General features: G+C 41.8%; 1 protein-coding gene and 1 pseudogene across 1 annotated transcript in view; both read right to left on the bottom strand.

The window, feature by feature from the left end:
- Positions 1–24,595, bottom strand: part of LOC145358988 (NADH dehydrogenase [ubiquinone] iron-sulfur protein 3, mitochondrial pseudogene) — a 184,827-nt pseudogene extending 160,232 nt beyond the window's left edge.
- LOC145359042 (acid-sensing ion channel 2-like) overlaps positions 1–24,719 on the bottom strand; it is a 1,204,124-nt gene that overhangs the window by 845,460 nt on the left and 333,945 nt on the right. The gene's annotated exons all lie outside the window — the stretch shown is intronic.

Below are 24,719 nucleotides of genomic sequence, written 5' to 3'. Positions count from 1 at the left end.
CCTGGATCCACTATAGTTTGCCCACCACTGCAACAGGCCCATAATAGATGCCATTTCCCTGGTTATGCACGCAATCCTGGAACACCTAGATAGCAAGGACACCTATGCGTGACTTCTATTTATTGACTACAGCTCAGCCTTCAACATTATCATTCCCACAAAACTCATCTCCAAACTCCGTGGCCTGGGCCTTGGCACCTCCCTCTGTGACTGGATCCTGATCTCCCAGATCACAATCAGTAAGGGTAGGCAACAACACCTCCTCCACAATCATCCACAATACTGGTGCCCACAAAGCTGTGTTCTCAGACCCCTGCTATACTCCTTACACACTATGACTGTGCAGCCAAATTCGCTTCCAACTTGATTTTCAAGTTTGCTGATGACACCACTGTAGTGGGTCGGATCACAAACAATGATGAGACAAAGTACAGGAATGAGATAGAGAATCTGGTGAACTGGTACGGCAAAATAATCTCTCCCTCAACGTCAACAAAATGAAGGAGATTGTTATCAACTTCAGGAAGTGTAAAAGAGAACACGCCCCTGTCTACATCAATGGGGACGAAGTAGAAAAGGTCGAGAGCTTCAAGTTTTTAAATGTCCAGATCACCAACAACCTGTCCTGGTCCCCCCACGCTGACACTTTAGTTAAGAAAGCCCACCAACACCTCTACTTTCTCAGAAGTCCAAGGAAATTTGGCATGTCAGGTACAACTCTCACCAACTTTTATAGATGCATCGTAGAATGCATTCTTTCTGGTTGTATCAAAGATTGATATGTCTCATGCCCTGCCCAAGACCGCATGAAACTACAAAAGGTCATGAATGTAGCCCAATCCATCACGCAAACCAGCCTCTCATCCAGTGACTCTACACTTCCCGCTGCCTCAGCAAAGCGGCCAGCATAATTAGGATCCCACGCACACCGGCCATTCTCTCTTCCACCTTCTTCCTTCGAGAAAAACATACAAAAGTCTGAGGTCACATACCAACCAAATGAAGAACAGCTTCTTCCCTGTTGCTGTCAGATTTTTGAATGGACCTACCTTGCATTAAGTTGATCTTTCACTACACCCTAGCTATGATTGTAACACCACAATCTGTGCTCTTTCGTTTCCTTCTCTATGAACGGTATGTTTTGTCTGTATCAAGCACAAGAAACAATATTTTTCACTGTATATTGAAAGATGTGACAATAATAAATCAGATTAAGTGACAAGCTTTGCCTCTCCCACCCAGTCCTGATGTTCCCACATACCCACTGTCTGCACCCAGCTTTGGCACTTCTATGCCCATTGACCCACTATATTCTTTCTATAATCAATGACTGCCACAGTTTAAAGTCGGAATGTAAGCAAAAAAGCTTTGAAAAAATTAAACGCTTTGATCATTTTCTCCGATGTTTGAAAATAGAGCCTAGACAAGCTAATAAAATTATCAATTTTCCAGGCCCTTTGACAAAAACTGGAAACACTTGTAACTGCTTATTTATATCAACAAAAATAGTTAAATTGACCACAAAGTTGGGAGAGCCTGAGCTGTCAATTAAACTATGTTCCCTCTGGGGTGCAGGTGTTCTGTCCTTCTAATAGATGCCTGGGCTGTTAGCCAAGACAATTGAGACTTAAATCCACCATGAGAATGACAGAGAACTAAAAGCAGCACTGTAGCACAATGGTTAGCACTGCTCCCTCACAGTGCCAGGGACCCAGGTTTGATTCCCGGCTTGGGTCACTGTCTGTGCAGAGTCTGCACATTCTCTGTGTCTGCATGGCTTTCCTCCAGATGCTCTGGTTTCTTCCCACAGTACGAAAGACGTGCTGGTTTAGGTGCATTGACCATGCTAAATTCTCCCTCAGTGTCCCCGAACAGGCGCCAGAATGTGGCGACTAGGGTATTTTCACAATACCTTCATTGCAATGTTAATGTAAGCCCACTTATGACACTAATAAATGAATTTAAACCTAGAATTTCAGTGCAATTGGTTGATTCACAGTATACAGACATCTGAGTGGGTTGTTGGGAAATCCATGAACTCTGACTGGTTGCATATACAATTTATTCTGTAGGATGACGTGTGATGACAATTGGCTTGTTGGTTCACATGTACCTTATATTTGATGCTTTGTTCCTTTACTGTGACCATTTTCACTCCTTTGGCCTTTTATTCCATGACATCTTTTATGTTCCTCAGCCTCTGTGAGTGATTTGATCTGAGGTCTCCATTCAATGGACCAGGTCTTTCAGTTACTGGGTCTGTAATGTAGCCACCATTCCCAATTCAATCTCTTATTAAAAGCCAAGGACTCGCAGGAACACAGCTCTATATTTTCACACAGCTTTTACTGAAATGCTATTTTCAACAACGACACAAGTAACGTTTAACACAACTTTCACTGCATCGCTGCTGTTTAAACGGCAGTTTCTTTTCTGTAACAGAAATATCATTAGACTATGGATTTCAGTCACATGACACACTGAAGTGGATTCTTATGCATTGAAGATTACCGAGATAAAATACTGCAACTGGTTGTATTGTGGCACAGATTGGACTGTAATTGAGCTCACCCCTTTTTACAGGGTTCAAGGCTGCAGCTTTCCTTTCTAATGCAAATTCTCCAGTCACACACACATTCAGCGAGACACTGGTTTCTCAGTAATGCATTTTGTCTGTGATTAAAATATGAATGCAGTGCTGGTTCAACTTATCACAGGATTTACCTTACCATGAGATTCACTGCATCGTTGCCCAATATTGCAATTAGGAGATTGAGAGAGACAATGCAATTTTGTGGCATGGGGCTCACTGGATTTTGATAGAATCCTTACAGAGCAGAAGGAGGTCATTTAGCCTATCAAGTCGGTACCAAGAGAGCATCTTACCCAGATATCCTCCTCCACATATTTACCCAGCTAATTCCTCTAATGTACACAGCATAGAAATGAATAGAATAGAACAGAATATGTACATTGCAGAAGGAGGCTATTTGGCCCATCGAGCCTGCACCAACAGCAATGCCACCCAGGCCCTATCCCCACAACCCCACGCATTTACCCTATTAATTCCCCTGACATCCCCTTAACACTAAGGAACCATTTAGCATGACCAATCAACCTAACCAACACATTTTGGACTGTGGGAGGAAACCAGAGCACCCAGAGTAAACTCACATAGACACAGGGAGAACGTGCAAACTCCACACAGACAGTCACCTAAGCCAGGAATTGAACCTGGGTCCCTGGCGTTGTGAGACAGCATTGCTAACCACTGTGCCACCATGCTGCCTCACTTGGGACACCAAAGGGCAATCCAGGGTGGTCAATCCACCCAACCTGCACATCTTTGGACTGTTGGAAGAAACTGGAGCATCTGGAGGAAACCAATGCAGAAATAGAAGAACATGCAAACTCCAGATAATCACCCATGGTGGAATTGAAATCAAGTCCCTGGTGCTGTGAGGCAGCAGTGCTAACCACCGTGCCACTCCAGTTTCAACGTAATGCTGTTCGCCAGGTTCAATCACTGGAACTACAGTTCTACTTTCTGGTGACGTTTGGTATAACACTGGATTCATTCCAGCAAGTTTTCATATGAAAGTTTAAATTGCAAGGCTCAAAAGTTATTCCTTTACAAAATTTATATTTGTTTCAGAGTTTTCATGAGGTCTTTGTTTGTTATGCCTCATGCACTGATTAGCATCTAGCTTGTTTTTAAATGGTAAAAGTTATTCAGATTAAGTTGAGCTGCCACTTTCATGCATGACAGGGACCTGACAAGGCAAAAGGCAAAAGCGAGCAGCTGTCACTTCTTATTACCATCAAAAGAGTTCCACTATCTGTATCTTACTCTCAACAAATGACCCTAAAAATCTGAATGTGGAAGGAGACATTTTTATATCTGCTCTGTATGGTCAGTCAATTCGTAAAATATCAGAATTGAATGCATCCCCTAATGGCAGCAAAATAACTTATTCAATCACCGGTTACATCAGCCCCGAATTGAACCATACTTCTTTCACTTTCCAGTATTTATGAGCTATGTACGCTCATGGGCAGTTCTGCCTTTTCTTCTCTTCCTCTTCTGTAAATATCAAATTGTTTGGTCCTTGGTTTCAGATCACCCATCAGTACCCCAGCTAACTGCCATTCCTGTATGTACGTGCGTGCGTGTGTATGTGCGCACGTGTGTGTGTGTATGTGTCCGTGTGGCTAAAAAAGACAGTAAGCATTGGCAGGTTATCTGACAGTGTAAGGCATCACAGCAGCATGGTGGCACAGTGGTTAGCACTGCTGCCTCACAACACTAGGGACCAGGTTCAGTTCTGGCCTTGGGTGACTGTCTGTGTGGAGTCTGCACGTTCTCCTTGTGTCTGCGTAGGTTTCCTCCAGCTGGCTGCTCCAGTTTCTTCCCACAGCTCAAAGATGTTAAGTTAAGTGGATTGGCCGTGCTAAATTGCCCTTTAGTGTTCCAAGTTGTGTAGATTACATGGATTAGACATGTGTGGGGATACTGAAATAGAGAAAAGGGCCTGGGTCAGGTACTCTGTCATAGAGAGTCAATGCAGATTTGATGGGCCAAAGGGCCTCCTTTTACACTGTAGGGAATCTATAATTCTATGAAATTCCATCCGATAGTCCTTTATTTAGGTTTGCAGTTGAATGGTGTTCTAAATATTTTGACGGGGAGGAGGATGTAATACAAACGATCAATGTCCTGTTCATAATACCCAAATGAGACAGGATCCTCTTTATTTGTCATACAGGAGGCGTTTTTGCAGAGATCAGTAGCTCATGCACTCTATTTCACATTACTGCATTTACAATGTTATGCATCTTTTCTTTGACCAACCACTTGGTGACTTAATTAGCTTTTTGAAAGAATGAAATACGCAATCAAATATTTAAAGCCTTTTTAAAGGCTTCCAAAATTCTCTCTCTCCAGTCAAGCATTTTAAAATTCCCCAGCAGCTCATGTGATGCACAAACTATGCCAGGACCACCTGAATAAATTGAGAGCTCCAAAATAAAATGCTGTCAGCGCTCAGTAAACTGACGAATATGAAGCCATTTTACATCTGAATCAGAACATATATCCCTATTAAGTATTTTTATTTGCATACGAAGTGCATCTAGTGGATTTCCAATTATTAGGTCACAATCGCCACAAATGAAACGACACCATGTTTCTTCAGATATGCAATCATGATTGTTACATGTGCTATCATGAATGAACAGAACTGACCAGAAACTAAACTAGATCAGCCATATAAATACTGTGGCTACAACAGCAGGTCAGAGGCTAGAAACCATACACTGAGTAACTCATCTCCTGACTCCCCAAAGCATGTCCACCATCCACAAGGCACAATTTAGAAGTGTAATGGAATACTCTCCACTTGCTTGGATGAGTGCAACTCCAACAACACCACAGAAGCTTGACATCATCCAGGATAAAGTGGCCTGCTTAATTGGCCCCCATCCACTAACATTAATTCACTCCACCACTGATGCACAGTAGCAGCAGTGTGTGCCATCTACAGTAAGGATTCACCAAAGCTCTTTAGACAGCACCTATTAAATCCATAACCAATATCATCTAGAAGGACAGGGGCAGCAGACACATGGGAACACCACAGTCTGCAATTTCCCCACCAAGTTACCCCACCATCTGACTTGGGTGTATTGTCGTTCCTTCACTTATGCTGGGTGAAAATCTGGGAAATCCATCCCTCATAGCATTATGGATGAAGCTACGCCTCATAGACTGCAGGCAGCTCATAACCACCTTCTCAAGGGAGGGGTGATAAATGCTGGCTGAGCCAGCATTGCCCATATCCCATGAATGAATGTTTAAAATTGTCTGCAGCTAATGATTTTTTTTAAACATGTCAGTTGTGCCATATAAATCCATCAGAGCATGATGTAAATCCAAAAACCGCTAACTAAATTGCTGACTATAATTCACTCACTATGTATCTATTATTCATTTTGCAATTGTGAAAAACCCTTTGATTAGATTCCATTCTGTACTCCCAGGAATTCATTATTCTAAATTTAGTATCTACCAGTGTTACTGTTCCATTAAGGTTCCCATTTCTTATCACCAACTACTAGGTTCCTTCTTTTACATGGAAATATGAGATCGGGGACTCCTCACTCACCATTATCAGTGGTCCCCTGGAGCTTACGGCCTAGCTGCTAATCTGCTTCTCTCATTCTCTTTCTTTCTTGTTGGCTTTGCCTCAATTTCTATTGGTTTCTCCTTCTCCATCTTGATTGCTGGTTTCTGAATCCAGATGTGAATCATCTTGGTCCAGCGTACCCTCGAATACCACTCTTTCAAGGGCAGTTCGGAATAGGCAATAAATGTTGACCTTGACAGCAACAGTCCACTCCCCGTTAATGAAGAATTCAAAAATATTTTAAGATTAACTGGTGTGAAAGTCCGTATGGGTGCCCACCATTTCATCAAGTGGCGAATAGAAGTTTCAAAAACATCTCTTCAAAACCAACAGAAGAACAATGGATGATATGTTGCTGTGGTTACAGTTATGACTTGACAGAGTAAGAAAGACATCATCACAATGACATCATCTAGATTAATCATTCATATTGCTGAGACTCCATTTTAGAAAGATCTTGGATCAGTAGAGCATGATGATGTAGTACTGATAAATGCTTATCCGGCAGTAAGGATACTCCAGCAGAAGCAATAAAAGAACTAACCACAAAATAAATCAAAAAGTAAAGAAGCTTCAATACACCACCACTTGGGCCATGCACTGGGCCACAAATGTTCCCCACAATCTCCGTCTGTTTTCTATTTATACTGGGTCACTAATCAGCTGACTATTACAACAAGCACATTACCATTGGTTAGAGTCATACAGTCAGAGAGGTTTACAGCATGGAAACAGGCCCTTCGGCCCAACTTGTCCATGCTGCCCCTTTTTTTTTTAAAGCACCTAAATTAATCCCAATTGCCCGCATTTGGCCCATATCCCTCTATACCCATTGTACTCATTACATGATAACATTTTATTACATTATAACAATGGAGACTAACACACTTACTTTTTAATATTAATTATTAGGATGTGGGCATTTATTGTTCATCCCTATTTGCCCCAAACTAAGTGCATTTCAGAGGGGAGGTTTACTCCCATGAATGAACCTGATGTGGTTTACCACTGGTTCAATCGGTTATAGTTTCATGGTCATCATTAGACTTCTAACTGCAGATTTTTATCAAATTCAAATTTCACCATCTGCCATGATGGGATTCAAACCCATTATCCTGGGTCTTCGGATCGCTAGCCCAGTGACAGTACCACTATATGCCACCGCCTCCTATCAAAAGGACAATTTTACTCATTGGTAAAGAATAACTTGCAAAGTTAATTTTATACATCTACCATTCGCAGTTTGTCCTCTAATCTTGTCTCTCTCCTAAAATCACGAGCGAGTATCAATTTCACAAATATTGACAGCTGTCTGCTACTGAAGTGTCATTAAGCAGTGAGGTCAGTGAGTGTTCAGCTTTTGACTTATGAACACTGCCACATGACAAAATCCAGAGATGTAATTACCTCATGTCAACAAATCCTTTATGAAGCCATTGTTAGCAATTCAGATATATCCCCAGGGCCTGATAATCTGCACCCCAGTGTATTCACAGAAGTGGCCCTGGAAACATTGGATGCATTGGTGGTTATCTTCCAAAATTCTACAGACTCTGAAGCAATTCCTGGATTGGAGGGTGACAAAAGTAACCCCATTATTTACAAAGGAACGGAGAGACAAAACAGGAGAATTATTGACCAGTTACCCTAACACTGGAAATGGGGAAGAAGTTAGATTCTATTATAAAAGATGTGATAACAGATTAATGGGATTGGACCGCGCTAGCTTGGCTTTATGACAGGAAAATCATGCTTAACAAATCTACTGGAGTTGTTTAAGTATGTAACTAGTAGAATAAATAAGGGACATTCAGTGGATGTGATGTACTTGGACTTTAAGACAGCCTTTGATAAGGTGCCTCATAAGAGGTTAGTGGGCAAAATTAAAGCACATGGGATGAGGGATAATGTATTGGCATGGATCAAAAATTGGTTGACAGACAGAAAAAAAGAGAACGGGAATAAATGGGCCTTTTTCCAAGTGGCAGACAGTGACTAGTAGGAGACTGCAGGGATCAGTGCTTGGGCCACATCTGTTCACCCTATATATAAATGACCTGAATGAAGAAACCAAATATAATATTTCCAAGGTGGCTGACTACACAAAACTGGGGGGAATTAAGAGTTGTGAGAAGGATACGAGGCGGCTTCAAGGTGATTTAGACAAGTTGAGTGAGTGGACAAACATGGCAAATGGGGTACAACGTGGCTAAATGTGAAGCTATGTTGTGAAAAACAGAAAGGAAGAATATCTTTTAAATGGTGATATATCAGGAAGTATGTATGTTCAAATGGATCTGGGTGTCCTTGTACAGCAGTCAGTGAACAAGAAGGGGCAAGTGAAGCAAGCAATTAGGAAGGCAAGCAGTATGTTGACTTCATTCCAAGGAGCTTTGAGTTCAGGAGTAGGATGTCTTGCTGCAGTTATACAAGGCCTTGGTGAGACCACACCTACAGTATTGTGTGCAGTTTTGGTCTCCCTACCTATGAAAGATTATAATTGCTACAAAGGGAGTGCAGTAGGGGTTCACTAGTCTGATACCAGAGTTGGCAGGAATGTCTTATGAGGAGAGATTGGTTTGACTGGGCCTGTATTCATTGGAATTTAGAAAGATGAGACGAGATCTGATTGAAACATATAAAAATCTAACAGATCTGGACACACTAGATTTGGAGGATGCTTCCTTGGTAGGGGCAAAGTCATAGGATACAGGATACACCATTAGGAGTAAGATGAGGAATAATTTCTTCACTTAAAGGGTAGTAAACCTATGGAATTCTCTACCACTGAAGGTAGTGAAGGCCAAGTCACTGTGTGCATTCAAGAGAAAAATACATTTTTAGGTTTTAATGACATTAAAGAGTATGAGAAGAAAGCAGGAATATGGCATTAAGACAGAGGATCATCAATGAATATGTTGTATAGTGGAGCAGGTTTGAAGGGCTGAGTGGCCTACTCCTGCTCCTAGTTTCTATGTTTCTAATTTTTTAAGAACAAAGTAATGCCTAACTATGACCCTGCTTATCAGGAGACACCAACACAGCTGTGTACCCTCACTGCTACCTTGGACACTTGAGACAACAAAGGGACAATGACAAATTTGCTTACCTTAAAGAAGTGGAAATCTCCTCTCTGGTTACCAAGAGGATCCAGTTAATGGCCTCAACTCAGCTTCTGCAAGTGAGTACACAGCCTAAAGCAATCTTTCATTCAGTACTAAATATGAAACCTCACTCTCTGGGGCCAAAAGGAAGGCTAAAGTGCCTGAAGATTGGAAATGACAGTCTGATGTTACAAGGAAAAAATGACAAATGTTGGTAATTTGAAATTAAAATAGAAATTGCTGAAACTATGAAGGTCAATCAACACCCATAACAAGACAGTTTATAATTTAACTTCCCCCCATTGGGTTCACAGCCACATGTATCACGAATAGAAACTTTTCTTTGAAGATGCTGACTGATTGGTTAGCTATTGCTATCAGTTTTGCTCTTTATTGCAGTATATAGACCTCTTGAGGTTAGCTTTCTGGTACAGTGCATGCTAATCCCGACCTGTGAATAAAGAAATGGCTTGATAAAGCAATGCAAAAAAATGCCAAATCTTAGCAAACTGTCTTTCAAGTACAGCCCTTACACACTTACCAAGGAAGAGGAGGAAGTGAGAACAGAGACAGAACTTAGCTGGTAACCTGTGATCAAAACATTGGCAAGGTTTAATTTCTAAGATGGCAGAGGGGTTGAGTGGCACACATGTTGCTGTGAATCCAAGGTCTCCACACTCGACAAGGCATCATAGAAATCTCATGAGGTGGATTCTCTGGCCTCCACACAATGTGTTTCTCATAGCAGGGGGCAGCATGCCATTCCCGGCAGCCTGATCTTCTGGTCCTGCCACTGTTAATGGGATTTCCCATGGAATGCACTTCACGCTATGAGGAATCCCATGGCTGGGGTGCGCTGTTGGCGGGACAAGAATATCCCACTGGTGTGAACAGCAGCAAATTCCAGCTCACATTTCAATGCTCAGAACCTTCAAGATCGGAATCAGTGAATTTCAGACTGAGTTCTTTGGCTGTTACAGCTACACATTGCCATTTCCATAGCTAGCAACAAGCTACTTCTAAACTTTCTAAGTATTGACTGTCTCCCCAGTGGGTGCAGATTCTCGCCTATCAACTATGAAAGCATTCAACAACAATCATATAATAATAATAATATTACTGTTAGCCAGAATTACAGGGTTGCTGGATGGTCATTCAGTGGGAGAATTATTTGTATTCATTCTTTTAAGCATGATATCTGGAACAATGTGCACATAGACAATTGACCAAGTCCACTTTGTTAGGACTGAAATGGGAGGAGCGCACTGTCTGTCACTTATTCCACTATGCCACAGGGATGGCACGGTAGCACAGTCGTTAGCACTGCTGCCTCACAGCACCAGGAACCCGGGTTCGATTCCTTGGCTTGTGTCACGGTCTGTGCAGAGTCTGCATGTTCTCCCCATGTCTGCATAGGTTTCCTCCGGGCGCTCTGGTTTCCTTCCACAGTCCAAAAGACATCTGGTTAGGTGGATTGGCCATGCTAAATTTTCCCTCATTGTGCCCAAACAGGTGCAGGAGTGTGGCGGCTAGGGGATTTTCACTGTAACTTCATTGCAATGTTAATGTCAGCCTACTCGTGACACAAATAAGTAAATAAATAGTAAACAAATCACAATCTAAATTTAAGTGATTTTTCCAGGTAGCTCCACACATGCATTTTACCTATTAATCTCAGAATGACCAGTGCCTAGGTTTGCTCAATTAATAACAATATTATTGGTTATTATAAAAACAGACTTTTGAATTTTATTTTTATTAGTGTCACAAGTAGGCTTACATTAACAATGCAATGAAGTTACTGTGAAAATCCCCTAGTCAACATACTCTGGCGTCTGTTTGGGTACACCAAGGGAGAATTTAGTATTATCAATGCACCTAACCAGCACGTCCAATGCACCTAACCAGCACTGTGGCAGGAAACTGGAGCATCCGGAGGAAACGCGTGCAGACACAGGGATAACATGCAGACTCCTCACAGACAGTGACTCAAGCCAGGAATCGAAGCCCTGTTCCCTGCGATGCAGCAGTGCTAACCAATATGCCACCCTGCGACCTGTCAAGTAGAAAGGCAAAGCTTATTAACATACAGTGTGAAACATGAAAATCCAATAATTACGCTTTCTAAATACCCTCACTCACACACATACACACCATAAAGTAGAAAGAGGAATTTGGCCAAAAGTTAATGGTTCAAGGGAAAAAGCTAGATGGAGTCCTCAAGATGAGGTCTGGGTGTACAGTTGGTTTCCCAGCTCTCATCAAAGGAAACAAACAGTGATTCTTGCACTACTTTTCAGGTGGACTTGGAGGAAACCTGCAGATACACAGTTTCAGCACATGGAGCAACTTATGAGCAGCTTCTGTTCACACCCAGTTTGGGAGTGGCTTTGGACTGTAAAGAGCTGTGGTCTTCTTTACCCAAGCAGTTGATCCTTCTTGTTTAATCTCCGAATCAAAACCAGCTTTTAAAGCACAGTTTTCCAGAGATGGCTTTTTTTCCAAAGTCATAAACCACAACATGACTCTTGTAAACGGTCCACCAGAATCAAGAGGTTTCCAGCTTCTTTAAAACTGCTTAATTACCTTTTCTTATAAAAGGCTGTCTTTTCCAGGAACAGCAACAACCAGAATCCTTGCATTAACCCTTTAAGGAACAGTGTCTTTAAGAAACATAGACTCCTTCTTCTAGAATGTTTTTACTCATTGAAGATGAATCATCTTCTGTGATTAGCAAGACAACTTTATGACAACTTTACTTACAACCCTAAAAGCTGAAAGGAAAAAAATTCTAATTTTACCACTCTGGGCTGTGTTTAACATCAGAATTTTCAATAGTACTAATTTGTTTCAAAGCATAAGTGCAACTCTCACACATAAAACAAGCTCTGTAAAGTGTGCTAATCCTATCCATTGACTATATTTTAAGACTGCCATATATTCGTATCTCTAATACATTCATACCTACTGCATAAAACTGTAAAACTATAATGTCGCAAATAATAAATATTCTTATAATCACCTCTGTTCATGAAAGGAATTTTAATTGTGGTTTTTAATATTCAAATATAAGTTATTAATCGCTGTAACCTCGGTACTTGCCCTGTTGTTACTATCTCTGATGTGGAGATGCTGGTGTTGGACTGGGTTAAGCACAGTAAGAAGTCTCTCAATACCATGTTATAGTCCAACAGGTTTATTTGGCAGCACTATCTCTGCGCATACTATCACATGTTAATTCACTGATTCTGTGTTCTCTGCATGCACTGTTGTAATTAGGTTACTGAATGTTAAGTAACTCTCATTGCCATATCAAGACATTCATTTTTTAATGTGTTTGTTAGTGGCACATAAAATAATTGAAAATTAGACAGCATTCATAGAAGAATATTCCAGTTCATCCTGCTGCATTTATTGCAATAATTACATAAGAACATATGAAGTAGACCATTCAGCCCTTCGTACCTACTCTGCTATCCAGTAAGATCATGTCGGATCATCCAACTCAACACCGCCTTTCTGCACTAACCCCACATAATTTAGTTCCCTTTACCAGTGCTGTTCAACTGCAACTGTCATTTTTCTTTTGAAAAACACTTATCTGCCTTCTTCATGAGTCTACCTTTGAAGATAAATTGTCAGGTTAATAGTTTCCATATCTATAATCATAGAACCCCTCCAGTACAGAAAGAGGCCATTCGGCCCATCGAGTCTGCACCAACTCTCCAAAAGAGCATCCCACATACACCCTCCCCTCCACCTTATCCCTGTCACCCCAAGCATTTACCACAGCTATTCCACCTAACCTAGACATTTTGGGACAAGAAGTGGCAATTTGCTATGCTCAATCCAGCTAACCCACTCACCTTTGGACCATGCGAGGAAACAGGAGCACATGGAAGAAACCCACACAGGCACAGGGAGAATGTGCAAACTCCACACAGATAGTTACCTGAGGCTGGAATTGAACCCAGGTCACTAGCGTTGAGGCAACAAGCTAACCACTGTGCCACCGTGCACAGATAGAAAAAATTTACAACGTAATTAGTGTAATCTTTCAGATAACATTTGTGATGTGTTCCGATGGCACAGATGCTAGCTGTGCTTAAAAATCTATATTGCATTAACTACTATTATTTGTATGAGCTTTTATTGGTCAATATATCTATTCTGAAAGTTAAGAGTTCAAGTTAAAGTCTAATGTGGTGCGACTCTGCCACCTTTAGAAGATCAGGCACATCACATCAGCCGAAAGAAACGCAAGTGGCCATTCCCTGGCCATGCTATGGAGTTATTTAAAATAACTGGGCAAGTGAAAACATTGCCTGGGATACAGGGATCACCTTTCAGGATAGCCTACAACAGATAAACAGCATTTAGAACAAAAAAAGGTTTTAAAAAAAGACACGTTCATAAAATGGTCATCTGGAATGACCTCTGGTGTCAGTCTACATAGAGACGTCCTCCATCAGAAGATCAGCTAGAATTACTGATTTCCAGTTGAATGGCTGGGCAAAGTACAACATCAATCTACACCATCAGTAAGACACTCGTTCTTGGAATTTTTTGTGAACTTGGCATTCATTTAGAATAAAACACCGGGGGAGCAAAAGCATAGGTTATTAAAACTGAATCAAGTGTTCCAGTGTGATATTTTATATTACTCCTTATAACAGATCCCTCTTCATAATATTACAATGGAACATAGTAAATGAGGTTCCTGCCTAAGTTACTGAAGGACAATGACTTTATGTTGAACGTAGTGTGTCACAGATAGGGGAGCAGTGCAGAATTCATAATAGGCATGGCCTGGGACCAAGATTTCCTTTCATCCATCTTCTCGTCTCATTTTTTTTAAAGAAAGGCACAGTTGAATTATTGATGCCGTTCAGGATGGCGCTCACGGCACTGTGAGATCAGGTTTGTTTTCCTGACAATGCGACTGAACTACAATATTGCTGTTTACAGAAGTTAAAGCTTTCTGCTCAATTATCAGTCTTCAATCATGCACAGGTTTTTGCAGCCCGCTACTAGTGTGTAACCCTGGCGCTTTTAATGTGCCTGCCTCACTGTCAGAAGCACAGCTTGTACTCATTTCAAAAAAATTCTCTTTTATTGGAGTGTGACGGGCATTTAAGGCCTGTTGGCAAGGATACCTCATTATGATTCGGAATATATCCATTCTGATTTGTACTTCTGCTGTGTATGACTTATTTCTCCATAAGTGCTTTTAAGAATTTAGTGGAATAAAATGCGATCATTCAAGTTGAGGATGGCTCTGTAAACTTGTTAATACCAATAACACATTATTCTGTAGGAACGTAGACAATTGCATCTGATTTTTTCCACTTGTGTATGGTAATGTACGTGTGCATGTTGATATGTCGATAGCCTATTAAGGCACCGGGTTCCACCTCCCAAAACTCATATACGCAGTGGCAGAGTCACACCTCGTAAAAAAGGGAAATGCTTGGAATACTCCCCTTCTCTGTCAAGACCTTTTTCCATCTCAAAATTTGAGGAACTTATAGAGTAACAAAATTACTTTCTTTTCATTCATGCATGACACACAGACATTGCTAGTTGGCCTGCATTTATTGTCCATCCCCAGTTACCATTGGAGGGCAGTTGAGAATCAACTCTGTTGCTGAGGCTCTGGAGTCAAACGTAGGCCAGACCAGGTAAGGGCAACAGATTTCCTTCCCTAAAGGATATTTATTGAACTAAATGTTACCTTTTTCTGATAATTGTCAATGGCTTCATGTGCATCAGCAGATTCTTAATTTCAGGTATCTTTTATTGAATTCAAATTCCACCATCAGCCATGGCGGGATTTGAACCCAGGTTCCCAGAACATTAGCTGAGTTTCTGGACTAATAGTGATCATACCACCAGGACATCGCCTCCTGTAGTTCCGCCATTATCCGCACAACAGCATAATTTCTTCAGTTTTTTTACTCTAACGAGTAAAAGAATGAAAACTTGATCACTCTCACCCCCACACCAAGCCCTTTCAAACCAAGGGCGAGTGCAAATGTCATGGCATTAGACTAGTTTTCTCAGTATCTCAGGCTGAAAATAATAACCTAGTAAAGACTTGGTCATTTGCTACTGAAGTTATTAATGGTTCTCAAAGGTTTTTCAGAGGGCTATTAAGGCTGCGGAGCTTTATCTCTACAACTTAGAATCATGTGGATGATTTTTGTGTATATACACAGTAAAAATAAAGTTTTGACATTTCACTGTCATAAATAGGTTATTATGCTTTCTGAAGCAGAACACACGAGGCAAGTGCAAAATCATCTGCCCGTTTGATCTGTGAATATCTTTAAATTCATGCATTCAAAATAATATATTAAACTAAAATAAACCTCTGCTCTTCCTTGCTATATTTAATTTGGAGCTAAAACCCATCAAGATATTACCTGACAGACAGTGTGTTGCACTTATTTTACATTGTGTACGTGGTGTATTAGTCACTAAAGCACCTGCAAATAACATCGCAGAAAAAAAGTGGAGTTTTGTTTAATTTGAAAAGTTTTATGAGGTTTAAATTACCAATATAACCTTCAAACTACCCCACCATTAAAAAGGAATGTTCCTTAAAACTGAATCAAGTTCGACAGAGTGAAAGAATCTGAAATTCAGAATTCTGCAAGTCAAGTCAAGCCAATGTCAAAAAATGCTTAATGGTGCAGATGGCCTTTTTTGGGCAGGAAGTGTAACTGAGGTGGGAAATCAGCAAGGATATTGCTGAATTGTGAAACAGGTTCAAGGGGCAGTAAGGCCTACCCTGTGCTCTTGTGTTCTTAAACTATGTCACTTCAGGAGGTCCCCGATTTGTCATTCTGCTCATGTATTCAAATAACTTCCTTTGAAACTTCACATCGAGAAGATTGATCCACAAGCAAGCATCAATTACAGCATTCATTGGCAATCAGGCTCTTTGACATCGCAATATCCATCCCATGACAGGAAACACTTTCCGTGCACGCCGCTTTGATAGAGAAACTCTTCCCACAGTATACTCTGCCACATCAATACACAGTGCAATGGAGCAGTTACTTCCCTTCTTCCAGCCTGATTCCTTATTGTGCACTTTCTTTAAGTCTGACACGAAACCTAGCCGCCACACTCTTTTGTAAAGTGTGACAAGACTGTTTACCTTTTCATTTATCCTTGGAACAGTTTGACAGATTTCTCACCAGATTACTCACCTCCTTACATTCTTGTCATTCGCTTTCTTGCATCTGATGGGTTGGAACAATACGATTAAACTGGGAAATTCATCGAATGGAAAGGCCCACTCCTTGTAAAACCTTAGTCCTGGAGAAAGTGTTGGAATTGTCATGGTCCCTTGCAGCCGATACATCTGATTAGAATACAGATTCCAAGCTGGAAGATAAATCAACTCATACACTCATCTGTATCTTGAACCAGACACTGGTTTACTACTGGGGAGTTTCTGCAGAGCATCAGGAAAGATTCTGATGCTGGGACTGATGTATAAGGAGAGACTGACTAGGGTAGGATTGTTTTTGCTGGAGATTAGACGAATGAGGGGGGAATCTCATAGATTTATAAAATTCTAACAGGGCTAAACAGGGTAAATGCAGGGAAGATGTTCCAAATGGTGAGGGAGTCCAGAACCAGGGGTCACAGGCTGAGGATTCAGGAGACCATTTACGTCGGAGGTGAAGAGACATTTCTTCGACCAAGGAGTGGTGAGCTTGTGGAATTCATTCCTTCAGGAATTAGTTGATGCCAAAACATTGAATGTATTCAAGAGGCAGCTAGGTATAGAAATTGGGGTGAATATGATCAAAGGTTATGGAGAAAAGCAAAATCAGGCTATTGAGTTGGACGGTCAGCCATCATCATGATGAATAGCAGAGCAGGTTTGAAGGGCCAAATGGCCTCCTCCTGCTCCTACCTTCTGTGTTTCTTTGCTTCTATGAGAGTTTCCTGAATTCAGGGAGGTGGTGATCACCCCAGAGAGGTCAGAATTGTAGGTGGGCAGCATTCTAGAAGAGCGGGAAGAGGCAGGAATGGCAGGAGTCTTTGGTGTGTGTTACTCTCAAACAGATGCTCAATATTATCGTGATGATATCCTGACCATGGCACCAATGGGCAAGGGACAGTAAAGGAGGAAAACAGCAAAGTGTAGACATGCAGCTTTTGTAAAAGATTCCATACTTAAGGGGACAAAGAGTTGTTTCTGTGTCATCATGGTTCCCGTATAGTGTGTCACCTCCCTGGTGCCAGGGTAAAGAACATCATGGAACAGGTGCAGAATACTCTGCAGGAAAGGTGAACAAGAAGCTATCCTGCACTTTGGTACCAATTCTATCTGGGTGACAACAACAACGGCAATATCCACTGCGAGGGCAATATCATAAAATCATTGAATCCTACAGTGCAGAGGGAGGTCATTTGACCCATCGCATCTGCACTGACAACAATCCCACCCAGGCCTTATCCACGTAATCCCACATATTTACCCTGCTCATCCCCCTGATACCAGGGTTGGCCAATCAACCTAACCCGCACATCTTTGGACTGTGGGAGGAAACCGGAGCACCTACAGAAAACCCATGCAGACACCAACAATCTGTCCTGGCAGTGCGGGACTATTGTTTGTCTGGAACATTAAACTAAGACTATCCTCTCAGATTGACCCAAAAATATGATAGTGTTATTTCAAAACAAAAGCCGGGGAGTTCTCCCCAGAACCTTGACCAATATTTATCCCTCAGCCAACATCATTAAACAGAACATCTGATCATTGTCATATTGCGACTAATGGAAATTTATTGTGCATAAACTCACTGCTGCATTTCCTGCACTGGATTCAATTTGAAACTACACCATTGACAGTCAAGAACTTTGAGATGTCTGGCATAGTGGATGATACTTCTTAAATGCAAATTAAAGTTTATTTACTTATTAGCCACAAGTAGACTTATACTAACACTGCAATGAAGTTACTGTGAAAATCCCCAAGTCACCACACTCCGGCGCTTGTTCAGATACACTGAATTTAGCATGGCCAATGCACCTAATCAGCGCGTCTTTGGACTGTGGGAGGAAACGAGACACCCGGAGGAAACCCAAACAGACACAAGGAGAATGTGCAAACTCCACACAGACAGTGACCCAAGCCAGGAATCGAACTCGGGTCCCTGGCTCTGTGAGGCAGCAGTGCTAACTGCTGTGTCACCATGCCATCTTAGTTAATTAATGTTAAAGATGACACTTGTTTGTGTCTCCCAACTCCAGAATTATAAGCTAGCTTCTTATACTTTTAAAAGACCAAATTGTTTGATATGCCAATAACCTAGCTTGAACCATGCAGTGTCTTGCAAAGTCTTGGAATTCATTGTTTGTTTGCATGTCGCGTGTTCTGTCTGAATCACAATACAATCTGAACGTCTCATAATTTTGGAACACTAGAGTCGATGGTTGCTAATAAAAAGACAAGGTCTTCCGTTTTATGCCTCAAGTTAGTGAAATGAACATCATCACAAGCATCTTCTAAGCCAACAGATTTCTTTCTGTGTCTCTGTGCACAACAACTAGGCCATTTCTTTGTCTCTGAATTCTCTTTTGTTCATTGTTTGGAAAAAATTCCATTCACAAACCGAGAGTGAAAATGTTTACATTTTAAGTTTGTAAATTTTATTTACAATGGGGACGACGAGAATCAAGCATGCTGGGATTTTGGTCACGTTATAGTTAAACACAGATACAGGTCAGGAAGGCTGCACCAAGTCGTAACCTGTCCTGTGACCTGATGTTTCTTGTGTTGACTAAATAAGGATAGTTTATGGGATTGATGCTGGACACGCTGGAGCCATTGTTACCATATATGATGAGGCTTTGTAATTTATATGCAGCTTGGTATAAACATTTGGGAGTTGTTTACCAAAGACTACATTGGCTATCAACCAACATTGTGATTAGTTTCTGATGATATGATTGGTGAATTTCAATGCGATGGGAAGAGACCTAGCCCCACGAAAATGGAACTTGAAACTGACAGGGGAAACCATTACAGAACAATGGATGATCTTTAAGGAAGGTATACCTTCAGATAGAGACTTGGTACATTTCAACAAGCTCGACAGATAAGGGAGCCAAAAATAGGGTTTATTGGATTGTGAGGGAGATGGAGATTATGATGAAGCATAAAAAAAAGAGCATTATGCATGCCAGCTAAGTTCTATAAGGAAACACAGGTCATTTCAGATAATCCATATTTGTCTTTGTGGGTATTAGAAATAAGGCATAACTTTTAAATAAGTTTAACTTTGGGGTTCTTTATTTGAAAGGATTAATTTAGTTCAGATGCCTCTATGATATTAAGAGTTAATGACATGAAAGCAAACAGGGTTTAAATGATAATGAGATTGTTGCTTAGCATCAGGAGTCACCTTAGGTTAGAAAGAACTTTTGAGTTTAGTTGTATGTTGGACCCAGGATAAACTGGACAGGACAAGGGAACTGCCAGAAACAGACTTCCCAAAAAGAAATGAAAGTCCAGAAACCAGGGAGTTGGGGACAATAGGAATGTTGCAGGAAGACAGTTGAAATAAAGAAACAAAGGACAAGAGCTGTAAAAGGACCTGTTCAGGAGAATTCAAGTAAAAAGCAGAGAAAGTGCTCTGAATTAAAGAGACAGCTACAAGCCCCAGATTTAATATCAGCTGGATGGGAAACCAGACATCCGAGGAAAATCAAAAGTTTGGTGGCACCTTAATACATCTTATGAAGCAGTAGTGTTCTGTTGGCAAGACAGGGTAGCTGAGAGATTGTGAGAAAGCTTGAAAGCACATGGAAATCCAAGGCACAGGAATGCTGAAAGGAGAGATTAAAATCCTGGAAGTGGATCCTTGTAAAGGCATTTGGGAGAAAGTATTGTTTGGGAGAAGATTCTAAGGCAGACTTTTTGAGAGTGAAATTTGGAAACACTCATGTGGAAGTCAGAGTTCCAGTGAAACAAGCTGATTCACAGTATCTGGGGGATTTGATGAGAAATCCATACTTGCTTTCAGAACGTAATACGTCTGACCACATTTCCCCTCTTGGTTTACATGGACTGTATACTCAGTGAGAATATTAGATGTTTAAGATCTATTTTGGTAGTTTGTGTAATTTTTATAAATCTATCTATAAAGATGTAGGTGAAGGAGTATTGCATTATTGTTAACCTTTTCTATTTTAATCGTTAACCGGCAATCTTCTGACTTCGTTCATCCATGTTTCTCAAAAAAGTTTACACTCATTGAATTCCTAAAGTGCAGAAGGAGGCTATCAGCCCATTGATTCTGCACTGACTGTCCGACTGAGCATCAAACCCAGGCCCACCCCCTGCCCTATCGCCATAACCCCCACACACTTATCCCACCAATCCCTCCAACCCACACATCCCAGGGCACAAGGGGGCAACTCACCATGGCCAATCCACCTAACCTGCATATCATTGGACTATGGGAGAAAACTGGAGCACCTGGGAGAAGCCCACACAGACAGGAAGGACATGCAAACTGCACACAGATAGTTCCCCAAGGCTGGAATCGAACACGCGTCCCTGGCACTGTGATCTATCGAGTCAGTGTTTGACTCGGGGATCTGCAAGTTCAACAGAAACATCAGCAGGGGATCGTAACAGCACTGAGTGAAAGCCAGGTCAACTACAATATGTTGAAAGGGGAGGTGAAGGGGAAATTAAAAATGACAAAGAAATAGTCTGAAAATAGATTGGCAGCCAACATAAGAGGGAACACAAAAATGGTCTACCAGTATGTAAACAGTAAGCAGGTAGTGAAAGGTGGAGTGAATCCTATTAGGGATAAAGAGAGTTTTATATGTTTAGAGTAATAGGACCTCTAGAACTTGATGAGTTCTTTGGGTGGAATTCTCCTGTCCCACCTGCCCTGGAATCATAGTGGGTGAGATGGAACCATGTAAAGGTCTGTTAACCTTGGGCAGGATTTTCCAGTCTTGGGGTAAGCGTGGCCAGAAAATCCCGCCCTGTGTATCAGCGTTTACTAAGGAAGAGGATTTTGACAAAATACAAGTCGAAGTTGGGATAATAGAAGCAATGGACTGCGTGAAAATTGAAAGGTAGGAGTTGTTGGAAAGGCTGGATATACCTGATACATCACCTGATCTGAATAGCTTTCATCCCCGGTTGCTATAGGAAGTGGAGGTAGAAAGATTTGCCTTAATTTTTCTAGCTTCCCTAGATTTGGGGGAGGCACCAGATGATTGGAGAGTGGCAAGTGTGACACCCTTATCTAAGAAAAGGTTGCAAGGTTTGTCCTAGAAAAACAGGCCTGGAATTGCTCAGAATGGTGGTGGGTGAGGTTTGGGAATCCATAACCAAGGGCAAATTAAGGAGAGCCAGCACGGATTTGTAAAAGGCAGATCTTGCTTGACTAATCTAATTGAATCTTTTGATGAAGCAACAGAGAAGGTTAATGCTGGGAATGGGATGGATGTCGTCCTTTTGGATTTTAAAATAAAGTAATTGACAAGATACCGCAGAAAGGCTGGTTAATAAAATTGAGGTCTATGGACGAGGAGGGCCAGTATGCAGTTGGAGAAAGAACGGACTTAAGGATAGAAAGCAGCGACGCTTTGTTGACGGTTATGGAACTGAAGGGTGGTGGACAGTGATGTTTCCCAAGTCAGTAGGACCACTGCTTTTTGTTGTTATATATATGAGTGACTTGGATCAAAGTTTGCAAAACAATACCAAACTTGGAGGAAAGGCAATTAGTGAGGATGATATGAATTGTCTCAAACAAGGGAGATTAGGCTAGCAAAGTGGGCAGACAATTGGCTGATGGAATTTAACACTGAGAAGTGTGAGGTGATGCATTTTGGCAGAAGCAATGGGAAGAGGCAATACAGATTTAATTGCACAATTCTAAAGAACATGCAGTAGCAGAGAAATCTGGAAGTGGATGTGCTTCAAACTTTGATGTGGTAGAATGGTTAGTAAAGCAAACAGAATGTTAGGCTTCATACATAGAGATGAAAGGTAGGAGGTTATGCTGAACAGTTCAGGAAAGATGTGAAGGCCCTTGAGAGGATGCAGAGGAGATTGATCATGATGGATCAGGGAAGGGCTGCTGGGGATAGGGGATTTAATTATAATCTTGAATTGGCTGTTCTTGGGGCAAAGGAGATTGAGAGGAGATTTGATAGAGGAGTACAAAATTGAAACAGGCTTAGATGAAATAGACAAGCAAAAACTCTTAGCTGACTGTACAAAGACTAGAGGATATTGATTTAAGATTTTGGGCAAGAGATGTAAGGGAAAATGAAAGGAAGTTTTTTTTTAACCTTGCGATTGGTAACAACCTATAGCTCATTTCCCATGAGGATTGTGTACGTGGAGACAACCAGTGATTTCAAACAGGAACTGGATGAGCCCGGAAAGGAAATAAACTTGCAGGGCCATGGGGATTGAGCAAACTGTTCCATCAGTCACCAGTATGGAGTTGACGGGCTGAATGGTATTTATAAAGTTTATTTACTAATTAGTCGCTCTGCAATGAAGTTACTGTGAAAATCTCCAAGTCAGCAAACTCTGGCGCCTGTTTGGGTACACTGAGGGAGAATTTAGCTTTGCGAATTCACCTAAACTGCACATCTTTGGACAGGAGGAAACTGGAGCACCCGGAGGAAAGCCACGCAGACACGGGGAGAACGTGCAAACTCCACATAGACAGTCACCCAAGGCTGGGAAACAAACCTGGATCCCTGGCGCTGTGAGGCAGCAGTGCTAACTATTGTGCTACCGTGCTGCCTTCTAAGCAAGTGATTTTACGATTCGATTACGCAGGGATCTGTGCATTGGCTTTGGTTTTAGGTTATTAGATGTGTTTGATTTGACCCCAGCCCATCAATCTGGACGCTTGGAAATGAATTGCCAGAATTGCTGACAGTTAATATTCCAGGTGATAACTTGGCTCGGATACCGGCTTTGACAGATGGGGCCCAGGATTTCGAGAGAAATTTGTCTCACCTTGAAAAAGCCGCAGCAAGACCTAATTGAACATGATCCTCATGAGAGAGAGGATTAAAACTGTTATTTTGTTCAGCGTATGGGGGAGAAGCAAAATCACAAGAGTCACATGTCATTTTCAGTAATATAGACATCATGGGTTTCTTGAAATAAATGAAAAATGGATGAACAAATTCTGTGCACCATTAAAGGTCATGCACACCAAGCATTTATTTTGGCTTCTGCTGAGAAAACATTGGAATCAATTTTTTACACCAGCCAACCACCAGTTTCTTGCCTAATAAGCAGGCAACTAACAGTTGAAAAATGGGTAAAGAGGTGATCTGTGGGGTCAGCTTGACTTCCCCATGGACACTCAAGGGATAACGCTAAGCTAAGTCTGTAAGTGGGATTACCTCATGAAGCAAATAAGAAAATGCTTAAACATGCAAATAGACAGTGGCACAGTAGCTGTTGCCCAACAGCTCCAGGAACCTGGGTTCGATTCCTGGCTCGGGTCACTGTCTATGTGGAGTTTGCACATTCTGTGTCTGCGTGGGTTTCCTCTGGGTGCTCCGGTTTGCTCCCACAGTCCAAAGATGTGCGGGATAAGTTGATTGGCCATGCTAAATTGCCTCTTAGTGTCCTGGGATGTGTAGGTTAGAGGGATTAGCAGGGTAGATTTGCGAGGTGAAGGGGGATAGGGGCTGGATGGGATTGCTGTCAGTGCAGACTGGATGGGCTGAATGGCCTCATTCCGCACTGTAGGGTTTCTATGATTCTATTCTATGATGTGCTACACCAGTTGTAGGACATCAAGTCCAATTTTCGGGAACAACCAGTGAGGCTGCGCACTGATTCCAGATACTAGCCTAACTGGTGCTCCTTACAGAGTCTGACCCCAGTACGTCACAAATTAGCTTGGGAAACATTTACTTTTTTGATAGTGGACCGTGAATTGAGGGAATGCTTCTCCAGGTCCCACAAAAGATGCTTCTCCAGGTCCCACAAAAGATTATATGCTGCCAGCTTCTTTGAGGCCATCCCTCTCAACACAACCTGCCAGCCAGTACAGAGTGGAAGCTAGCCAACTTGCTGTCTGCCCCACAGCCAGGAAGCTGCTTAGAAGCAGTAGCTTGGCATTGCAGATCCAAGGCCACCCCAGCACACAGCAGCCACACTTCGCAGGTTGCCTGGAAGTGGCTGCCAGGAATTCTGGCCCAAAATTCTCCTTTGCCGTTCTGGAGACACTCCTTGCTGCTATAGAAACCGCTGCGATATTCACTCATCTGCACTCAGGGTGGAAACTTAGCAGCAACCCAACATGGAAGGTGGTGGCAGGGGTAGTCAGTGCCAACATCTTGCAGAAGAGGACGTCAGCCAGTGCAAGAAGATGAATGATCTCTTCCACTT

This window comes from Carcharhinus amblyrhynchos, chromosome 27 (genome assembly GCF_965287045.1).
Source record: "Carcharhinus amblyrhynchos chromosome 27, sCarAmb.v2.hapA, whole genome shotgun sequence".
Taxonomy (NCBI): Eukaryota; Metazoa; Chordata; class Chondrichthyes; order Carcharhiniformes; family Carcharhinidae; genus Carcharhinus; species Carcharhinus amblyrhynchos.
Note: the sequence above shows the minus strand (reverse complement) of the source record. Positions and strands in the feature narration are given on the sequence as shown.